We start from the raw sequence: 18135 nt of genomic DNA, 5'->3' as shown, positions 1-18135 counted from the left end.
GCAAACCACTTCCTTTAACGGTATCCACCATTTGGGGCAGGTCAATTACATCAGAATTAACATTCAAATCAACTGTCTGTGGTAATCCTTCTAAGAAAAGCAGTTTGCCCTGTTCTATACAAAAAAATTAAATCAAAAACAAACAAGAATTCTTGCAGTGACAGACCTCAACAAAAAATGGCACCATTTTAAAAGCGTATTGCTGTAGTAACTAGCCAATAAGACACCACTTTTCAGATGCACCAAGTCAGATCTTGAAATGTTAATGGAAATATCACCAAAAACTGTCTAGCAGCCAAGATTTTGTTTTCTTCAATCCATATGATGCTTATAACACCTCCTAAAACACAGAAAATCTCCCTCAAAGAAGCCTGCTAATCACCATCATTAGCACCAAGAGCTCTGACAGAAATGAGAATGCGTTCTCTCCTTGGACAGAGAAGAAGCCAATGATCACTGATCTTAGAGAACAGCAATGCGAAATGAGATTGTAGAGGGGCTGTTCATATACGACTTTCCCCCCAGGTCAACAGCATCCCTTTCTCCAAGGCATTTAACTTCTCTCGTATGATGTGGATGTCTACACAAGAACTGCTGAAGCACTGAAGTCAGTGTGATCTAGCTCATCTTGGAAACCTGGGTTCAAACCTCCAAGCAGCTGCGTGCCCTCAGGCTAACTGCCCTCTCAGCCCCAGTACCCAACCTGAAAAATCAGAATGACAACACCAGACATCACAGAAATAAACAAGGGTTGCTAAGCACTTTGTCCCCTTAAAGTGTTATAAGTAGTAATTGAGGTCTGCCAAAGGGAACAGCAAGAAACCACTCATTAGTTTGTGGACAGCAGAAGAGCACTTACTACTTCCACAGATTAGCACTCATTACAACATATCTGGATGGGGTGGGAAGGGAACTGCTTCCCTTCCTGATTGAGGGGATATTAGTGTTCATTCTTAAGAAGCAGGTGAGAAAACTGGTTCTGGTGGGTTTTCCGGGCTGTGTGGCCGTGGTCTGGTGGATCTTGTTCCTAACGTTTCACCTGCATCTGTGGCTGGCATCTTCAGAGGCATATCACAGAAGGAAGTCTGTTACACCTTCCACAATGCAGGTGAGAAAAGGCTGAAGAAACAATGGCTACCTTGCCTTTACAACAAGGAACCCGACCAGGAAGGCTTCGAGTGCCAAAAGCCTTTCAACATCAAATGGAAGGACACAAAAGTTCCAACGCATTGGGCAATGCCAAAGAAGAGGTGGGGCAGAGAGGAAAATGAAACTCTGGGATTGTGCATAGGAAGAAGCAGGAGACAAGCGAGGTGGTCCTCCCTGGCTGGGGGACTCTCCAGGGGATGCGGAGAAAACAGTCCCGTAGGGAAGGGCCTCACCGTAAGGCGCAAAGGAACGTCCCATTGATTACTAGCGGAATAAGAAGGAGCCGCCTCAGGAACAAGCTGGAGGGGCGTCAGGAAGCGGAACCGTCAAACACCCCCCCCCCACCACCACCACCACCACGGCTGCAGACGGTTCCTCACCCTATTCGGCGTGCAGGCCGCTAAGCCGGTGCAAAGAGGGTCACCTGCGGGGGTCCCCGCGAGCAGCCCTCCCCTACCTGCACGGCCGGCGCTGCCATCGCGGCTCCTCCTCCTCCTCAGGGCGGCGGGGGTCCTGAGCCTCCAGGCCCGGCCTCGGTGGCCACCGCCTCCCGCTCCGTCAGCACATGCACCAGGGCGGGGGCACCCACGCCGGGAGCCGCAGCTGCCATGGAGCTCCTGCGGGTGGCGGCGGCGGCGGCGAAGGAGGAGCCACCACCGCTGCCGACTCCTTCCCGCCCTCCCTCCCTCCGCCCGCAGCAGCAGCCTCGACCGACCGAGAGGGAGACTGACAGGCAGCGAGCCCCGCCCCCTTCCCTACACTCTCTCCCCTGACTGGCCAATGCCTCACCCGGCATTCCGCAACCGCTACCCGCCTACCGAGGTACATTCTCCAATCACAACGCAAGCACCGGATTCCTCGTCTTTCCTCTACCAGCAGCCGCCGACGCGAGCCCGGAGAGATCCCAGGGAAGCGAATTGCGGCCACAAAACCCGCGAGAGAGGGAAGAAGAAAGCCGGGAAGGGGGTGGGGCTATTGAACCTGTGCGTCTTGTTTTCACCAATAGGCCGTGGAAGAGAGGTGACAGACAGGAATGCGGAGAGCCAAATGCAGCGAAGGGGGCGTTTGTTTCCCCCTAGCTCCTGGGAGCGATGCGAAGCACTGGAGAGCTGCAGTTTTAGCCAGGCAGGCGAGGAGGGATGAGCTTTTTGTTATCAATTATTTGGTTGCGGGCATATTTTGTAGCACCCGGAATCTGTCTGAATGGCAAAAATGAGCTACTCATGAGATTTAACCGGGCCGGCTCTCTTTTCGTTCTTCAGAAGCAGATTTAAAGAGAGAGGGAATCTTTTTTTCCCCTGTTCCAATAAATTGATGATATGTGCCTTACAAAAATCGTACGTATAAGCAGCAGCACATAAACTGCTGAGTTGCCGAACGGACGTATCCTACTATCGTGGCACAGATTGATCTTACTGTTATATTTCAGAAAATGGAAGGAAAAGAACGTGAGAAGAGCCGTGCGCGGCTGTGTTGAAGCAGCCCAATGATAATCAGCCCATCTAGTTCAGCATGATGTTTCACTCTGGCCAAATAGATGCCTCCAGAAGGCCTACGAACAGGGCAAGGAGGCCAAGGTCTCTGTTGACGTCCCCCAGATCAGACCAACAATCCATCAGATCCCTAGGGAGCGCCACAGCAAGGGGATGTGTTACAAGGTGTGAAAAGAATGAACAAGGGTCATTGACTATAATGGAAGCCAGGAATGCCAGACAGTTTCCATGGGCTCCACTGAAATACATTACAACACAAAAAAGGTCAGAAGACGATGCAGAATGGGTTTAGAGAAGACTGCTCTGGGACTGGACTTTCTGGGATTGGAGTAGAATGATTATCTCTGGTAATGGCATTGGTATTCTGTGACTGGAATGAAAGCCTTCAGAGTGAAATTATGATCTCTGGGAATGGAATGATAGCCTCCAGAGTGCAGGCTTCAAATCCCCTCCCAACAGAAGAGAATATTGTATGTGCAACTGCAGATAGGAACAGGAACCCAGGCACCCAGACTCACTCCACCCTGACACCACTTGCTCACCTCTGGAGGAGCAGGTGGGGAGAAGGAACAGAATCCACTTTGATGTGACTAATATGGCAGCACTGCAGGCAAAGGTGTAGCTAGGGGAAATGGAGCCCGGTGCAAAATCTGAGTTTTGCGTGGGCCCCCCCCCCCCCCCATGTTCGTTTGCGTTTTTAATATTTTTAGTGTTTTTTTAGTTTTTGGCCTGCAAGGTCCCAGTTTTTAGGCTAGCAGCACCAAAAATTCAGGGAATCTAAAATTAAGATTTCCTGTCTGTCACCTCTCTTCCACGGCCTATTGATGAAAACAAGACACACAGGTGCAATAGTCCCACCCCCTTCCCGGCTTTCTTCTTTCCTCTCTCGTGGGTTTTGTGGCTGCAATTCACTTTCTTGGGAACTCTCTGGGCTCGTGTCAGCGGCTGCGGGTGGAGGAAGGACAAGGACTCTCCTGATGATACCACCCAGGTTTGGTAAAGTTTGGTTCAGGGGGTCCGAAGTTATGGACCCTCAAAGGTGTAGCCCCCATCTCCTATTAGCTCCCATTGTAAAAATGGGGGATGGGGCACCCCCTTTGGGAGTCCATAACTTTGGATCCCCTACACCAGTGGTGGCGAACCTATGGCACGGGTGCCAGAGGTGGCACTCAGATCCCTCTCTGTGGGCACGTGCAAACAGAGTCCCCCCCCCCACATCTAGGCTGGCCTGGGCCGCTGGGCTCGATTATTAGCATTAAACCTAAGACCTAATTTTGGGGAAGCAGTGTAGGTCACCCTATTAAGCGCTGTTAAACCCCACTGATTTTCATGCAAACAACTAAAGCATGATCCTTTACCTGGGAGTAAGCTTGGTTGCTGGCAATGGGGCTTGCCTCTGAGTAAATCCTCCTAGGGTCGTGATTCACCCGTTGGAAGAGTTGCACGGTTGCTTCAAAGCAAAGCTACCAACTACCACCAAGCTTACTCCTGAGTAATGCATGCCTCGGAGCCAACCGTTTTTTCTAAACTAAAACCTCAGTATTCAGGTTTAATTGCAGTGTTGGCACTTTGCAATAAATAAGTGGGTTTTGGTTTGCAATTTGGGCACTCGGTCTCAAAAGGTTCATCATCACTGCCCTACACCAAACCTGGGTGGTATCATCAGGAGAATCTCCTAAAGATACCCTAAAATTTTGGTGCTGCTAGCCCAGGGGTAGGCAACCTTTACCACCCAAAGACCCATTTTCCACAGCACCGAAGATCTAGCGAGCCGGAGAGGCGGCTCTGCATGGAGCCACCTCTGGTTTGGCCCCTCCACTCACCTTTCCTTCCAGCGCTGGGAGGCAGAGGCACCGGGCAGAGGGGGATGGTGTCTGTGGCCTGCCCAGTGCCGCCACCTCTCGCGCTTTGGGAGACAGTGGCACCGGGCAGGGAAACCACCTCTGCTTAACGGAGCAGGCAGCCACCTGCTCTGTGGGCAGAGCGGGGTGGCAACTGTGTCCTGCCTGGTGCCGCCATCTCTCGCGCTGTGGGAGGCAGCTGCACTGGGCAGGGAAACCTCCTCTGCCTGATGGAGCAGGCAACCACCTGCTCTGTAGGCAGAGGGGGGATGGTGGCTGTGGCCTGCCCGGTTCTGCCGCCTCTCGCTCTGCAGGAGACAGTGGTGCCAGGGAGGGAAACCCAATCTGCCCAACATGGGGCAGAGGGGGGATGGCAGCTGCTCTGGAGGGACATGCCCACGCTACCCTCTGACCTCCAGGGGTTGGAGGGCAGCATGGGTGTGTCCCTCCAGCCCTCCAGAGCAGTGCTGGAAGGAGAGGTGAGAGGAGGGGACGCAAAAAGTGGTGCCCTCACGCACGGAGCCACCTCCGGTTCGGCTCCTCCACTCACCTTTCCTTCCAGCGATGCTCTGGAGGGACAATCACACGCTAACCTCCAACCTCCAGGCCATGTGGAGCCGAAGTATAAGGCTGAAAGAGCCGCATGCGGCTCCAGAGCCGCAGGTTGAAGACCCCTGTGCTAGCCTAAAAACTGCGCCACCTGCAGGCCCAAAACTGAAAAAACACTAAAAAATAAAAAAAGACAAACCTGAATTTTTGCACGCCCCCTCAGGTGTGCCCCCGGTGCAGTGTGCACCCCCTGGCCCCCTTGTAACTTCGCCTCTGACTGCAGGTGAGAAGGAACTGAAGGTGTTTCCACCTTCTCTCTGGCTGCTTTAGCCTGCCAGCAGGGGAGAAAACCTGGAGCTTCCCCTGTCCCTCCTCTTCAAGGAAGCAGCATCATGGTTGGGTGGTGAAGGGGAACCAGGAGATGCTGTGCACCACTGGCAATCAAGCAGTGTAGAAAAGGACAGAAAAGTGGGTGGGGAAAGAGAGGCAGCCAGTGCCATCCTCCACCCCACCTCCCATAAGCTGTGGCAGTGTAGGTAGGCAGGGGAGGAAAGAGCAGTGAATGCCATCGCCTGGGAACTGGAAAGCAGATGTGTGAGTTTGGAGGGCAAGCAGGGGAATGATGGGATTCCCACTTCTGCAAGCTTTGTGGGTCCCCACTTGTTAATATATCTAATTTTCAACAAGACATAATCTGTGCATACTTAAATTTGAAGACTAGTGCCCTGGACAGTCAAAACAAATCTTTCTAGCTACTTGAAAATCAAGTTTGCAGAAAAATCTGAAATCTTAAAAAAACACACTGGAAAAGGGTTAAAAATCCTGAAAATAATAGGAGAAGCTTCTGTAGCTTTAAGGAAAAAATGTCCACCGAGGCTGCAGTTAGGAAAACATAGTAGTATTGCCAGTCTTCAAGCCTTGGCTTTTGTCACTCAGCGAACGTCAACAGCAGAGTGGAAGTTGAAATCTGAGGTCTCCCAGATCCTAATATGAAACGCAAACCACTACCTTACACTGGCTCTTGTGGAGTGCTTGAACAATAACAAGTAGCTGGGCATAGGCAAGTCATGTAAATCGCCCATGGTTGCTGCCCAGCCTGCCCTGAAGAGTCCTCCTTCAAAGGTCAAAGCAGCAATGGAAAGGTTTCCGGAAACAATGCTTCAGCTGGCAATACTGTTTCTTAAAGCTACACACACTGTTTCTGTTTTGGAGAGATTAAACACCTAGAGTTTCGCTTTTTAGATTTAGTGTTTTTCTTCAAACATGTTTTTCCCCCTCAAATTTGGAGAAAGATCTGCCTTGTCTTCCATGATTCTATTTTCCAGAATTAAGTCAACACAGAATTGGCCTTATCAAGAGTTTGACATATTGGTTAAATCAGTTTTGTTCAACGGTTAGAATTGCATGGGTCAATTTTTATTTTTGAATCCTTCCTGTAACTGCCATACTTAAGTAGGGTCATCATACTTAAATACTAACTTGGGCAAATTCTGCATGGACCAAAAACAGCGGTGTGAAAACAGTGTAAAAGGGTTTAAAAGGGTTTGCACCATTTTCACACTGCTGTTTTTGGCCCATGCAGAGTCCGCCATTTGTTCTAAACTCTAGAGTAAGTGTTCATGACTCAGAGTTCACTCCATCAGATGCACAAGTCCATCCAAAACAGTTAAATATCTACTTTTGAAGGACACTTTATGCATGAAGCATCTAACCCATGAAAATTCTGTCAGTCTTTAAGGTAACACTGGATCTCTGTTTTATCTTTCTGCTATATACTAAATATGGCAGCCTCTCTGGAATTGTTTCTGTAGATTCAGCTTGTTCTCATGTACCCCAAGCCTGTAATCATCATTGTGGCTCTGGATTCTCTTCTTATGTTCATCAAAAGTGGACACAGAATTACAGCTGATAGTTAAACCAGCAGGTAGGTGTCTTGTCATGCAGTCCCAAGTGGTATATATCTTATTGTAATGGAATCTCACTGCTGCCTCTTGTTCATATTGTGATTTATTATTATTGAAGTGCCTTGCTGTTTCTTTCAAAGCCTTGCTAGTTTTCTCCAGTTTCACAGTTGTCATTGTTTTATTTTATTATATTCCCTAGGGTTCACTGCTCTATTGTTATCCAGGTCATTTTGAATTTTCATTGCATCTGCCTAAATATCTAAAGTTCCTCTGAGTTTGGTATCATACACTCTTAAACAGGAACAACAGCCCCTGTCCCCAAGTGGAATGACAGCCGATAGGAATAGCATTAAGTGTTCTGGGACTCAAATGACACCCTCAAAGTGGTATGATAATCCCCAGGACCAGATAAACTGACTGAAATGAAAGCCCTCAGAGTGGAATGATGGTCCCTGGGAACAGCATAAGTATTCTAGACTTGAATGAAAGTGTCCATAGTGGCATGATGGCCCCTGGACCAGATAAATTGAACTGGGACTGAATGACAGCCCCCAGAGTGGAATGATGGTCCCTGGAATTTGAATTGGAATTGAACTTGAATTCCAGGGACTGTTGATCCACTCAGGGTGGTGTCATTCCAGTCCTAGAGGATCTGGTCCTAGGGACCGTGCTCTGGGACTGGAATGACAGCACCCAGAGTGGAATAATTGTCCCTGGGGCTTGAATCTCTGCTTTTGAACTGGAATGAAAGCTGCCAGAGAGAAGTGAAATACCTGACATTTTATCGTTTCTTGATCTTATACAATGATTGTGAAATCAGTTCTGCTTACTTATTTATCCTGCTTTTAAACTTTTCTTTTTTCTTCTAGGGCCACAGAGTTTGTGTTAGGCGCCTTGTTTTTAATGCTGATAATTACTCTCGCCCTCTTCCCTCCTTAGAACCTTCTCCCCCCCCCCGCTCCCCGCTGTCTGTTTGCTTCCTTCTTGTTTATCATGTTCACACCCTGCCTGAGCTCCGTTGAAATTTTTACCCACTATGTTAACAACTGGCCCACCCTATTCAGCCTTTCTGTGAAAAACCCCATCTTATACTGTAGGAGATGTGAACTTTCATATGTGGAGGTTTTGTTATATAAATATCCCAACAGCATGTCAGGTAAGGGTCATCAAGAGGCTTGGAGAAAAATGTCCCGTTCCTTTAATAGAGGCTTACTATGTGGAAATGGTCAGCTGAAGCTTTTCATGACATGGAGATACATAACCTTCCATTGAGCTTCTGGTACCCAGTCTTAAAGTACAAGTGAGCTTTTATTTTATTTAAAGAAACAAGGCAGTGAGAAGAGGTTTGGAATATTGTACAGTTGACATAATTATAGATCAATGTCCTAAGCATTATTATTCCCATGACTTAAATGGATTCAGTGGAAAGCCAGCGTAGTTTAGTTATTGCAGAGTATTAAATTAGGGGTGGGACGGGGGTGTTCCGGGGTGGGGCAGGGATGGAGGACGCACCAGTGCACTGGGCGCTTTCCCCCCTTGCTACGTCTCTGCTCAGCCTCTGCTATTTCATAGGGTTGTTGAGAGGATAACATGGAGGAAATGAGCCTGACATAAACTGCTTTGGTTACCATTGGGGATAAATGAAGGTAAATAGATAAATACATTTAGAAGGGTGTAATGTGGCTTAAGATTGCACTGTAACCCTTTCCGAAAGTCATGAGAGTGAATGGTAATCCAAAATTGAATAGCAGCAAAGTAGGGATGGACTGTGGTTCCCAGCACACTCAGATCTTTGATGCATTTTCAAGTAACCCCCCTAATCTAGATAATGCTCACCATAAAACCAAGTTTTACACACATGCAAAACTAATGAGAGGAAAGGGTGGGGAAACCTACACTTGTGGCTGTTAGTAATGTTCATATCTCATAGTCACAGACTATTGTTCTAATCTAAGACACATCTGGGTGAGAAAGTCTGCCCTCTTAATTTTAAAAACTCTGGTACTTGGCTGGGATCAAGGATTAAGGCCTGACTTGATTCATAGGTTGAAACCAAATAGACTCTGGTGGGGACACGGTTAATAGCAAAAGCTCTGGGGCTGGCAGATACTGTGATCTGAGCCTCTGTCTGGGTGAAGACCTCAAGACGAAGGAGCTACACAAGTAAAGAAGGGAAGAACATACTTTATGGATACAACTCCCAGTTTGCTGCAGTGACAGCCAGTATGTTGGAGTAAATCACTGGTGACACTTTTGCATGCGCTCTCTCTCTCTTAACCAAACCTATCTTACAAGGTTGTTCTGAAGATAAAAAGGAAGGAGAGTTGGCTCAGTGGTAGAGCGTCTGCTGTACATGTGTCTTTTCTGGGTTTTTTTGGTAGCGTTGTAGCTCAACACATCAACATTTCTGTTTTAAAATGGTAGATTAGGATGACCCACTTGGACTCCTTGAACTCAACAGAAACTGCAAGGGTGATCGCAGAGAAAGCACTCCCATACATCGGGGTGAGTTCGACCACATAACTCCTTACGGCAATTGAATGTTCTGTGCTAGGTGAGTATTGATGATGCTGGTGGGTTTTGCTCCAAAATTGTTGGTAATTGGCTGAGAGCTAAAATGTATGACTGAATAGGGTCTATTTTCTGCTGATTACTTGGCAACCTATCAGGAGAATAAATCAAAAGCCAGAGTCTTCGATTTGAAGTCTGCCCAGCTCCTTGGCAATATATGAAAGATGAGCAAGGCCTCATATAATGACATTAAACAAACTGGGGTCCTGATTATCCATTGACCAAAATGGAAGACAAGACATACTCTCAACCATGTTGTTAAATGTATTTATTTGTAGAGCCAGCATGGTGTAGTGGTTAAGAGCTGGTGGATTCTAATCTGAAGAACTGGGTTTGATTCCCCACTTCTCCACCTGGGTGACAGAGGCTTATCTGGTGAACCAGATGTGTTTCTGCACTCCTACTGGGTGACCTTGGGCTAGTGAGTCGCAATTCTTCAGGACTCTCTCAGCCCCACCTACCTCACAAGGCGTCTGTTGTGGGGAGAGGATGGGAAAGGAGCTGCTGCTGCTTCTGCTTCTTCTATAATAAATGTATTAGCCGCTTTTCTTCCTTCTGGAGCTCAAGGTGGCTTACAATATCAATAAAATACATAAAATACATAAAACCAAAATGTTTAAAATGACAATTTAGGACTGCTTTAATCAAATGTAGCCCTAAATAAAACTGCCTCCTAAAGATCAAAATGAAGGGCCTGAGGCGCACCTCCCTGGGGAGGTTGTTCCATAATTGTGGGGCTGCTCCTGAAAAGACCATCTCTTGGGTACCCACCAAACAAGCTTCTTTGGTTGATGGGACAGTCAGGAGCACCTCTCCCTGTGCTCTTTCTTCCTAGGCGGGGACATATGGGAGAAGCTGGTCCTTCAGATTTTGACAGTAGTTATGCTAGACTTCCCTCCTGTGCTGCTGATTTTGCTGGGGTGCATACATGATCACACAATGTAGTTATAGTAATTGCAATGCACGAGAAATGAAAAACAACCTGAGGTACCTTTCCTTTGCCGCTGATTGTTGCAGCCATTGAGGGGATACTTATGCTGTACTCTCAACACCTTAAGACAGATGGGTGCTGTAGTGAGAGAACCCTGTTTCAGAGAGAATTATTTCCATCCTCATAGGCTGGCAGGGAAAGGCCTAGACCTGCTACTGCAAGATAGCCAGTTTATATTTCTGGGGATGTGTGCACCAGGAGGACCATGTTGGTCGAACAGAGATAAATAAGGTAGCAGCTACAAGAGTTGTGGCTGCACAGTGACCATGTGGGGCTGCCCCATACCATCCCCTCACTCAGCAACTGGGGGTGGGTGGTGGCTTGATGAACTCATAACCTATCAGAAATGGCATCATGCATGGTCACAGCTACACATGGTAATCAGTTATGAGTAAGAATCCTGTGCACACTAGCAATTAAAACAAACCATGAGTATTTGGGTGTGTATTAAATGTCATCAAGCCACTTTCAACTCATTGCAATCCTATGAATCAATGTCCTCCAAAGCATCCTATTGTTAACAGCCTTGCTCAAGCTTGCAAACTAAGGGCCGTGGCTTCCTTTACAGAATCAATCCATTTCATATCGGGTCTTCTACTTTTCCTGCTGCCTTCCACTTTTCCTAGCATTATTATCTTTCCCAGTTACTCTTGTCTTCTCACCAGAAATAAAATCCAATAAGTCAAGAATACAGACCATGTAATACCATTTGTTAGAACCATCCTAATGACGCATAACAGTGTGCAAGCTTTTGAACTAACTAGAATGTTGGTCCTGTAAAAAAATTGGAATAGTTTGGTTGTGGTGGATTTTCCGGGCTGTGTGGCCATGGCCTGGTGGATCTTGTTCCTAATGTTTTGCCTGCATCTGTGGCTGGCATCTTCAGAGGTTGATAGTATAGTAACCACACCTTTGCATAGCAAGTTCCACCCAAACACTTACTGATTGGTTCCCCACCCGGGGGTCATGACAATTTATACCCCACTAAAACATTCCCTTCTCACTGGACACAGTGTGTAACAGACTTCCTTCTGTGATACACCTCTGAAGCTGCTAGCCACAAATGCAGGCAAAATGTTAGGAACAAGATCTACCAGACCACAGCCACGCAGCCCAGAAAATCCACCACAACCAGTTGAATCTGGCTGTGACAGCCTTCGACAATACATTGGAATGGTTTCTTCATGTACAAGTACCATCATTTGCCTGAAGGTGGCGTACCACACTTTCTAACAACTTTTAACAGTTACTGTGGACATATAACAGCTGATGTGGACATACAACAGGTATCCCATTTACAAGGCACTTATATTGTATTTTTACTTTTTTGAGAGAGAAATTTGATTCAGTTTTACCATATTTTGTCTTTGATAATTTAGACCAAAACTAACTAAGCAACACATTCATATTTAGAAGGTGCATGGTCCAAGCCTATGTTTGCCACGGATAAATATTTATTGCATTTTTATCTCCCTCTTCTTACTAGACAGCATATATGGTTCACCCCTCATCCCACAACAACACTGGGAGTTAGGCTATAAGAAGAATAACTGGTCCAAAGCCATCTAGTGAACTTTGTGGATGAGTAGGAATTTGAATCCAGGTCTCTCTGGTTCTAGTCCAATACTCTAACCTCTTGGAAACTTTTATTTCTCAGTTTTTCATTTGTAAAAAAGAGGAATTGTTTGCTTTTGTGGCAAAAAAGCTAATCTTAAAGAACTTCTCATAATAAAAGGCTATATACATAATAATAGTACACACTCCCCATTTCTCTGTGCAGTAAGAGGTTCCAGGGTCAGCGGTTACCTTGGATTCGTCAGTGGAAGAGGTGTTGATAGGTGCAGATCGTGGCCAATTTCCCATCCTTCCAGCAGTCCTGTGCAAGAAGCAAGAAAGATGAATTTGCACTTTTCTCTTCCTCATTATCTACTGATCCACATGGTTATTATATGGCACAGTTGTGTGGGCTTACTGTAGCAGCAGCAACCAGCCGCTTTATTTTATTTTATTAAACTTATACAGTGGCAGTGGTGGTCGGATCCCTATGGTCAAGCCCACAGTCCCAAACCCAAAACTAGCAACCCAACCACTGGGCCAAGAAGGCAGTTACAAAAGATGCATGCCATCAGGCACTAGGCACTTCCACTGCAGCCCTGACGTCACAAACTGCTATATGGGACCAGACAGAGAATGTCGCAAGGACAGGCATGGCTTGGTTAGGCACACCTCCTGGTTCAGTCCCCATGTGGGGAGTGGGCAGAGGCAGGCAAAAGCCTTGGTGCTGACACCCCCCGCCCCCCAGGGATGGCCCTGCCTATGGTCTGCTCCAAACATCCATCATTTTGGCTGAGACTCTGCTTCATGATCCCTCCATGCTACAGTCTTGTGCCCCATCCACCTGGAACCCCTTGCACACCTGTACTCATAACCTACGGCTTATCAGATGCCAGCTGGGGGTGGGGAGAGAGACTCAGACTGCCCCACCCCCGGTGCTAAAGCTGGTGCACCTTCCTTCAGATCACCCTGCAGAAGGCATGTGTGGGAAGGCAGTGGTGACTGCAGAGGGTTGGCCATGCCAGTCCATTGAAGAAGTGAGCTGCAGTGCCTAAAAGCTTATAGTGAACTACAGGTCATCAGTCTTTAAGGAGTCACTGGAGTTGTGTTATATTTTGCAGCTAAACAAAACAGAGATCTGGTGGCTCCATGAAGACTGACAAGTGACATCATCAATCCCAATATAAACTTCCCTGAGTCAGAGGTCCCCCTCCCCCTCTTGCACAGTTGTGAAGAGCACATCATTCTCGAAAGAACTATGGGGAAATCACAGAAGGGGAACACAGAGTGTAGTGATGGGAGGAGGGGAAGTCTCATCCACTCAGCCATGGAAAGAGCGGTAGATGACTCCAGCCTTTGTTGAACAGCAACAGGTAAATAGTAATGAGATACCCACCCCTGTGCCTGTGCAATCTGCTATGGGAAGCCATGAGGAAACCAGGTGAGCTCTTCCTGTCACAGTATGCCCATGAGCTGGATGAACTTGCCAGGTGGATAGCTGCCTGAATTGGGATGCTGCTAAAGCTGAGCTGGAACCAGGATCCAAACTGGCCATTGCAGCCAGCCTATACCTCACCAGGAATGTCATCCTTCCATGTCTCTTCACTGTTGGATCACTGCCTGCACAGACACCAAGGAAAAATAGAAGCTAAGATGACAAGCAGCCCAGAGGTCCTGACTACTGTAGCCGCGCCGGCCCGTGGTGACAAACCTTTGGCACTCCAGATGTTATGGACTGCAATTCCCATCAGCCCCTGCCAACATGGCCAATTGGCCATGCTGGCAGGGGCTGATGGGAATTGTAGTCCATAACATCTGGAGTGCCAAAGGTTCGCCACCAGTAGATCTATGGCCCACCCTCCATGGGGAGAGATAGTTTATTGGGATACCTCCCTGAGGTTCATATCATGGCCATCAGCTGTGTCACTACTCAACTATATCCACTCCACCTGCTTCTGCTTCTGTGTAGGGCTCTGATCCTGCAAGGCAAGAGTGGCCATGGCTGCTTGGCTAGCAGTTCCATAGAACACAGTGAGGCATCTCTGTCAGTCGCGCACAAACACACACACACACTCCAGCTGTTCCCTATCCCTCACCTGGGCATAGCTGCTTCAGCTTGCCCCCGTACACAAACACGGCTAGCCTTAGCCTGCATTGTTGAGACAGTGCCCAGAGTACATATGAGGAAAGGGGAGGTGGATGCAGATTCCTGGGCTGACCCTGCTGGGTCCCAGTCCCTGTGGAGAACGTAGAACATACCCAAGGGGGAGAGCAAATCTCCTTGCTGTGAGACTAATGTGTTTCAGTTCAAAAGTCTTACAAGTACTCCAAAACAGCAACTGCACACTGATTACTTGGCCAGGAAGCTTAGAGATAGATTTTCTAAGTAGCCACATTGGTCCAAGTGCCTGCCTCCTGGCAGCCAGTACAGAGCAGGTGCGCGCACACACACACACACGCCCCGCCTCCTCCTTTTTCTGCCGCTCTCGTCAGCTCTCAATGCACTTCTGACCACTTAGACATGGCTGCTCCTGTACTCCCAGACTGCTTTAGGGTAGTGCCCAATCAAGAGGGACCTGGAGGTGGGGCCACTCAGGACTCTGCCAATGATCACTAGCTAGGGGTGAGGCCTGGCGCATGCCCAGTTTCTGAGCCAATGGGCCTCCCTCTGCATTTTCCTATCTGTCCTACACCAGCCTCTTTGGCCTGCAATGGCTGCGTCAGCCAAGCAAACTGTCCCTTGGTGTTCTGGCAAAGCCACCTCCCTGCTTCACTCCCAAGCTGCTCATCAGCTCCTGCCAGGTGAGTCTACCTGGGCTCATCCTGCCCACTTTCCCTGGCTGCTTCCACTGGTTTGCTGCCACCACAGGCCTCCAACTCTTCTTGGCCATGTGACTATGGGCTGGGGGTTTCTCCTGTTTTGCCAGCATTTGCTGCAGCTGTTTGGCCTTGTCCTAGGACCTAGTGGGAGAGAGGGTAGTTGTGTCTTTCTTCACCCCTTAAGTTGCAGCTGTCTCTCAGCCAGCCCCCAAAGCTGCAGATAAGTGCAGGGAGAGCTTTACCAGCACTGGGCACGCACACACAAAAGTCGTGCAATACTTTCTATTAAGACCCATCAACACCACACAAAACAGAGTACAGTATAAGATTTGGAGTTATCCAGAATACTCAGTCAAACATCAGAAAGGGAGAGGGTGGGAAAGTTGTTTCAGGCCATGATGTTACAATCCGTTGATGTAATCACTAACTTTATACCCCACTCTCCCTGAAGCAGGCTCAGAGTGCTTTACATCTGAGCTGGCCTGGCAGGAGGTGGGGCTAGGGTTATCAGGTCCCCCTGGCTGCTGGTGGCTGGATATGGGTGCCACCTCCAGGTTGGAGAACACCTGAAGATTTGGGATGGAGCTTGGGGAGGACAGAGGCTTCAATGGGAAACAATTCCATAGAGTCTACCCTTCAGAGGATTCATTTTCTCCAGGGGAACTGATCCCTGGGGAACTGGGGGAAATAATTGGGCACATCTGTACTGCTGGCAGGCACTGGAGTTCTGAAGGCTGTGCTGTTCAGTGACCTGGATCCACTGAAGAAGTACCATTCTTGGCACTCTGCTCTAGACCTACTGGAAGGTTGTGTGCATCCAGTCTGGCACTTCACCTCCTTTGTGCCACTTCAATCTAGGCCTTCCATCAGTGCTGTTTCTGCAGAGTGGGTGAAGGATGGTCCTGTGGGGCTACAATCATGGGACCTAATTCAGCCCAGTGGAGGCCTAGAAGTGAACTCCAGGTTTGGTAGCAAGGTTTTCCTTGCTGCTTCTGGCAGTGTGTCCTCTGGTGCTTCTGGAACATTCTTGGCAGGCACCCATGTAGTGCTGGTCCCGCTCTAGCCCATCTGACCCTCCTCAGCCACTGACCTGGATTGCTCAAGATCCTCCCCTGAGGACTCTGTGTTGATTAACCAAACTGATTGTATGGGGTCATGACACATGGTGAGTTATACAGCACTCGGTCCAAAGCGTTCCCAGAGCCGTTAATAGAACACCCTGTCAATGCCTGGCATCCTATTCTCAGTCTCAGCAATCTCATTTTAGCTCTAATGGGACACTCTCACCATGTACAGCTGCTACCTGAATTAGCCCACCTACACTGCAGTATTGGAGTGGTGGGCCACACCCTTTCCATAGGTCCAGTTCACTGTTTTCCTTCTGGTTTCTCTGTCCAGTTCCACTCTCACTTCTCTGCCATCTTCAAAACTATTGTTTCCCTTGCTTTCCATGGTCCCCCACCAGGTGGCCCCCACCAGGTGGCCCTTCTCACATCATTACTAGGATCATAAGACTGTTGTGTCTATATTACTGTACTGTAGTTTAGTTATAGAGTATGTGTTATGCTTGCATATAGTGCTGGTTCAATTCCCAGTAGCTGAAAGAGTATCAGATAAAAGGACAGGGAAAGGCTGTTCCCTGAGGCCCTGAAGAGCCATTGTCAAAGCAGACAGTACCTGTCTACGGAAGAGGTCTCTTGATGGCCAGTTCTTGGACCTGCTTCTCAGATCTCTTGATGGCCAATACTAGAACCTGCTGCCCTATAACGTACAACCAGCAGTACATTTAGGATTGCTTTTTAAAGAAGTTAATGACTTCATATATTTATTCCTGCTGAAATTCAGTTTCTAGGTAGAAAATTGCTGAGTTGATGGGTTCTTCTGTGGCCACTATTCAGTGGCCATGATCCTCTGAGGAAGTACCATTCTCAGATTGTGTGCAGCCAGTCTGGCACTTCCCCTGAACAAACTGAATTTCCACATTTTTCTGGGTTATTGAGGAGCAATAGGCGCTGGTCCAGGATTTCCTGCTGATATCAGTAGCCTTTATAGCACTCCAGTCTACCATCCTCTTATATAACTCGGAAATGTTTCTAGCTGGTGCATATATTGTCCCTTGCTGCCCTTCAAATCTATGTCTACATTTGGTAACAGTCAGTATACTGTGACTTAGACAGGTACAAGATTTGCAGAGTGGATTTGAACAATGGATTCTATAGCCATCTCTTCTCTTTGGAATTTCATTTCCTATACTTATTTCTCTGAGCACCACACATCTGAATTTGATAAAACTAACACATCCTGGCATTTTTTTCTGTGCAGTATTAACCTAGACTGACCTATTCACAAAATATGTCAAGAACTCTGTTCTGCTTTTTTTTTTTTTTTGCCCAGGGATCTTCTTCTAATTTGTCCACTGTGCTCCAATTCTTGTTTGTAAACCTTGATGTGTCTTGTGTTCCTATTCCAATAATAAAATCCTGGGGTTTTCCTCACGGCATTGGTGTTATTGGTTCTGGCCCCATAGCGCTTTGGTTTATCCCCTGGTTTCCACATGTTCCCCTAAGCCTTTAATTCTTTGCCTTGCATTTTCCCCTGTTTTTTTCCCCTGGTTCTTTTGGGACCACTTTAACCCCAACCTTTTTCTAACTATCGAATCTGAGTTGCATTTATTCATATGTGCAATGTTTCCTGCGTTTTTGTAGGTTCCTTCCCAATCTCTGCCTATTTTCTGCTGCCTGCCTCTGTGTTATGACCCTGGATTTCCTTGGCGGTCCCCCATCCAAATACTAGCCAGGACCTGTTTAGCTTCTGAGGTCCAACAAGATCAGGTAAGCCTGAGCTATCCAGTTCAGGGGTGAATGCCTATAAAGGTTTCTAAATTAAACTCCATTTCCTCCTAAAGAGAACAGAAATATTTGTTATGCAAGCAATGATGAAATCCAGCCAGAGCAGTCTCTGAAGACAAACCTTTCTGCTTCAACCTTCCCCCAAACCCCCCCCCCCCGCTTTGTTATTTCCATCAGTCTGACATGCTTAGTCCCAGAGAGAACATCCCACATACAGGGATTGAAGAACCATGGCATTTTAGCCTCAGGGGCTGAACCCAGAAGAGGCCCAGGCATCAGCTTCCAGCTGGTCCTTTTTGACTTTTGCCTGTCATATTTTGAATATTATTGATGAGAGATAGTGTCCATCGTGTTTAATTGTCAAGCGTCCTTGTTCACGGGGCAGCTTCTCTTGCCTGTGTTCCTCTTTGCACT

At 47.6% G+C, this 18135-nt stretch overlaps 1 protein-coding gene across 10 annotated transcripts in view; it reads right to left on the bottom strand.

Annotated features, from left to right (window-relative positions):
* Nucleotides 1–2067, bottom strand: part of EVI5L (ecotropic viral integration site 5 like) — a 53561-nt gene extending 51494 nt beyond the window's left edge. For 6 of the 10 annotated variants that reach the window (XM_048492061.1, XM_048492063.1, XM_048492065.1 and 3 more), the window contains exon 1: nt 1530–1871. The gene's annotated coding sequence lies outside the window, so the exon portion shown is untranslated. Of the gene's footprint in view, nt 1–1529; nt 1872–1938 lie in introns of those variants that run through there. The other 4 variants (XM_048492064.1, XM_048492060.1, XM_048492067.1 and 1 more) reach the window with 3 other exon arrangements.
* Nucleotides 2068–18135: the final 16068 nt, after the last annotated feature.

The sequence above is a fragment of the Sphaerodactylus townsendi genome, linkage group LG03 (genome assembly GCF_021028975.2).
Source record: "Sphaerodactylus townsendi isolate TG3544 linkage group LG03, MPM_Stown_v2.3, whole genome shotgun sequence".
Lineage (NCBI taxonomy): Eukaryota > Metazoa > Chordata > Lepidosauria > Squamata > Sphaerodactylidae > Sphaerodactylus > Sphaerodactylus townsendi.
Note: the sequence above shows the minus strand (reverse complement) of the source record. Positions and strands in the feature narration are given on the sequence as shown.